The following is a 5,034-nucleotide window of genomic DNA, read 5'->3' as shown; positions in this document are numbered from 1 at the left end:
TATGTTGGTTTCACACTGAGCATTTGCGCGGCACAGAGGTCTTCGGGAGTGCGATGGAGACTCTAAATAGGAGTCTACTGACTGATGCAAGCCCAGGAGCTGACACAGGCGTCTGTGGCGTGCTTCTCCAAATAGAGAAGTTTGAAATGGTAACAACTCGTGTTTGGAAGCAGTAGGAAGTTTCTGAGGAAGCAACCTCAAGGGATGAGTCAGGACTTGGTTCAGTATTTTCTCAGCGGTATGTTAAACTGTGAAACATATTCTGACCCTTCTTTCTCTGCCGATGAATGACTCATAAATACAAAGTGTGATTTTTAATTACTATTATGTAGTTCTGAACTACAGGGGGTACTTTACAACCATCCTACATTAATGCACTTAAGAAATATGTGGGCAGATCTGCTTCCACAAGCAAAACAACATCTGTTTTAAACAGATTAATTACAGTCTTTGTAATAAGGTCTTTGTTCAACGTCCCAGTTTTATTAACTGGTAGAAAAAAATTAACAATGTTTTTGTATTTACATGGTAGGAAGGAAGATGAGGCAAAACTAATCTCTTTGCCTACCTTTCTGTGGAAACATGAAAATGTGCTGGAGGCAACAAGTGATCCATCTGTTGGTGTCTAAGAGGTATCAAAAGTTTCAGAAATTTTCTCCAAGAGCTAAAAATAGTGAAGCTCTTCAGATCCTTGTAAGCAATGCAGCTTGTCATGCTGCCGAGGACACCAGGGCTCCATGTGGCACTGAAGTCTTCGTCACTGCCCATTAAAACAGAAGATAAGCACTCTGAGTTGTCCTCTCAGACTGATTTTATCTTTGCAGACTAGGGGGGAAAACACTGGGCTGTAGAGCACATACTCTCCAGCCTGCAGGGTGTCATGTGCTTCCATGCTAATCGTGTTTGAGGTGCAATGGAGATCTGCTATCTGAGGGTGCCAAATTACTGCTTTGCACTTTCTGCAAACTAAGCTCAATGACAAATTTCCCATTAGGGTCATTACAAAGAGAGATCCAAAGCTACTCAGAAATAATGTAGGCCTTTAATATATTAGGACAAAGAGGCCACATTTTTATGTTACAATATCATAAAATAGTGCACATTAATGGATTAATTAATAACATTAATTTAATGTTAGTAAAAATAATGTTTTTGTGAAATATGCAAAGATAGTTATCCAGTGTAGCTGTCCATTGTCTATCTCCTTAAGACTTTCTATTTAATATTTATCTGTCTACTATGATCATTTATTTCTGTTGTATCTCCTGATTGCTGCCTATTAGCACTCATGATGCAATGAAAAAAATGAAAAAATGTCAGAATGTTTGAAAAGTTTCTTTCAAATTTCATGAAAATTATGTTCTTCTCAAAAAATTCTGAATAAATGTGGTAGTACCCTAGATTTCGATGTTTATATGCTGAAATATGTGGCCTGAAAAAACCCAACCCAAACTGAGTTGAAATGCTTCAAAAGAATATATTTTTCCAGCTGTCAGCAGTTTACATTAGGATTTAAAAATCAAGATAGAGACTTGAAAATTTTTTCTCCGTAACACAATGTGTTGTTTTGCTTTGATTATTCCCATTGCACAAATAGAAAAAAACAAATGCCGCTTGACTTTATTCCTAAAAGTGTAGTAAAGAAACATTTACAATACTCTGAGCAGATGTACACATCTTGGAATATTTGTATATTCTCATGTGCTAATTTTAAGTCAATAGACTTAGTCCACAGATTATTTTGAAAGTTTAAATTTGATTTAAATTGTGTTAATAGGCTGTAGCTATTAACAAGATTTCCACAGAGTTGACTTGGGAATTACATAAATTCAAAATGGAAACATTTCCTTCAAACATGAGACAATTTGAGGGAATGCATTGCAATAGAGGGCCAGACTGTGCTTTACAGCCCTCAAGCTGAAGGATATTTAGCCATATATTAGTCTGCTGATTTGCAGAGCTCAAAAAACATTATCTGTAGAATGGATTCATATTCTACAGGTATTTGAAAACTGAAAGGCACTGTTTATGAAATGCTAAATGAGTACTACGAATTATAAACTATCTTCTAAGTCTATTGATTTATCTTCCTCTGCTCTATCTTTCCTTCATGAATTATTTTATAAAGTGGGTTTTGTCTTTCCATTCAGTTTAGAGATCTACTGAATAAATGAAAGTAACTGTAGTACCAGACATTATCTTTCAACATTTACTCTTTGTTTCTGATATGGTTCTCAAAAATTAAATGGAAAGCATTGTTGTCTTAAGTACAGTGTTCTGGGACTACTTTACTTTTTATTTTATGGGGAAGTGAAAGACTGCTAATGTTTCCAAACTTCAGGACTTCAAAACACAAAACCCTATTCTTTGGGCAGCTATGGGAGTAGAAGATATGGGAGACATAGAAAAAAAAAAAAAAATCTTCACTGAAGTGAAAGCCATCAAAAGGCACGGTGTGCCATCAAGTGCAGGGACATGGACCAAAGCTTGCCAAAAAAGAGATCCCCGTTGATCTCCCTTCCCCCTTTCAGGAAAGGAAATGTTGTCATTATAGAGCAAGAGTTCTATTGTCATTACATTGCAAGGGGTCCATATTGCTAGAGTTTCATACCTCCTTGATGTTTCTTGCAGGCAGCTTCTCTGGGCACTGACTCTTCCTTGTCCTCACAGCAGCAAACTGACTCCAGTCCCCTCAACCACCCAATCCACTCTTTTATAGCACTCGTCCGATTGGCTACAGCTGTGGCCTGTTAAAGTCAGGCCTGCTCCTAATCCTTAATAATAAACCCAGCTGCAACTCTTTAGGGGGTAAGGTTACTTTCTCTGCTACCTTTTTTTACTTATATTCTATCCCCCTACAGGGAAATGAAATCTTGTGATTTTAACGGGGATCAATTTTGGCAAGCTTTGGGCCATGTCCCTGCACTTGATGGCATGCCATGCCTTTTAATGGTTTTCACTTTGGTGAAGATTTTCTCTATTTTTTTTTGTTGTTTTTTTTTTTTTTTTGTTTTGTTTTTTGGGGGGTTTTTTTGTGGGTTTTTTGTTTTGTTTTGTTTTTTTAAGTATCCATGCCGTGTCCCTCATTTCTTCCCCTTGTTGGGGGATAGAATATAAGAAAATAAAGATGATGTAGAAAGAAAGCTTACCCCTAAGGAGTTGCAGCTGGGCCAATTATCAAAGATTAGGAACAGGCCTGACTTTAAAAGGCCACAGCTGTAACCAATGAGAAGAAGAGTGCTATAAAAGAGCAGGTTGGCAGGTTGAGAAGTTAAAAGGAGTCAGTTGGCTACTTTATAAAGAAGAAAGAGTCAGTGCTCTAAGGAGCAGCTGCCTATAAGAAACACTGAGAAGATGTGAAGCTTTTGCAATAAGGAGACAATGGTACGGAACCCCTGCAATAAAATGACAACATTCCCTCCAAGTTGTGTTTTACTCCTTTTTTTGGTTATTTTTGGCATGGTTTGGTGCTTTGCGCTGCACCTGATGTAATCCCAGTCCATTTTCTTGTAGTCACTAAATTTCCCAAGGTTTTTTTTTTTTTTTTTTTTCCCCTTTAATTCTATTTCCTTTGATGGTATTTCCATTCCTGCATGTTTATAAGTCCTGCCTTTCTGTTTCCAGGATTTCAATGGGGATCTCTTTTGGCAAGCTTTGGTGCGCAGCCCTGCACTTAATGGCGTGCCATGCCTTTTGATGGTTTTCACTTTGGTGAAGATTTTTTCTTTTTTTTTTTCTTTTTTTTTTTTTTTTTAAGTATTTTTTAAGTATCCATGCTATGTCCCTCATCTCTTCCCCTCCAAGTTGTGTCTTCCAAAGCGTGCGAAAATTGATGAAATGAAATTTCCTTTCAGGAAGGGAAACAAAATCTTGCAAAACAGAAAAGAAAGGCTTCCAAACACTCTGGAAAGGAGATATAATCAAATGAAATGCGATTGAAAAAATCCCCAAAAAAACAGAAAATGGGGAGATTGAGTGACTACAAGAAAATGGTCTGGGAGGAAATGAGGTGAGTGCAAAGGACCAAAACATGCTAAGAGTAATCTCACAGCTGTTGCAAATGTAGGGGGAAAAATCCAGGAGGGGTGTAGGACATCAGCAGTACCTCTTGTGTGTTCGGCACCTGTAGGATGGATGGATACCTGTCCTCACAGGACTGGCCAAATCTTTAGAGTATCCCTGAACAGTCAGTGGACCCTGTGTTTTAAAACCAGCCTTACCTGCTTCTCCCAGGGGCTGTATGTGCTCTCTTGAAGTATTCCTAACTTAGGAAATTATTTTTCATATATTGGAGTTTTCTCCAGGAAAAATCATAAGCACGGGGAAAAAAGGCACACGTAGTTCTGCAGAGAAAGCATCACAATTTACAAAGCTTTATTATTTTTGTTTTAAGGAGCAACAAGGGACTTGCTTGTTATTAAACGAGGGCTCTAGAAGCACCTCTTGGTGCTGCTCAGCGTCAGGTGCCCTTGCAAGCGGCAGAGCAGGCGGGTGAGACCTTTCCCGGAGTCCGCTCTGCCGTCAGAAGCTGCTGGATGGAGCGTGGCCCTGGATCGGGGGCTGTTCGCCCCTCAGCCCGGATACAGAGCAGCTGCCAGGTGTCGGAGCTGTCCAAGCGCTTTTTGAGCTTTGACCGGTTCGGTGGTGCGACCACTTCCCTGGGGGGCCTGCGCCAGTGCCCAACCACTCTCTGGATGAAAACATTTTCCTGATATCTAACCTAAACCTCAGCTTCATGCCATTCCTTCGGGTTCTGTCTCCGATCACCACAAAGAGATCGCTGCGTGGCCCTCTGCTTCCCCTCACGAGGAAGTTGTAGACTGTTGAGATCTCCCCTCAGTCTCCTCCAGGCTGAACAGACCAAATGAGCTCAGCCGCTCCTCGTACGGCTGCTTGGTTTGGAGCCTGGCGGGAGAAAGCTGGGCACACCGGGCGCGTCTGAGGGGCCACTTGCGGCGCGGGCGGCCGCGCAGTTCAGCCGTTACCGCCCCCCCCCGCTTTGAACTTCCCGCCGCCGCCCTCGCTGCCCGTTCG

Source organism: Agelaius phoeniceus, chromosome 3 (assembly GCF_051311805.1).
Source record: "Agelaius phoeniceus isolate bAgePho1 chromosome 3, bAgePho1.hap1, whole genome shotgun sequence".
Lineage (NCBI taxonomy): Eukaryota > Metazoa > Chordata > Aves > Passeriformes > Icteridae > Agelaius > Agelaius phoeniceus.
The sequence above is the reverse complement of the archived record's forward strand: the minus strand, read 5'-3'. Positions refer to the sequence as shown.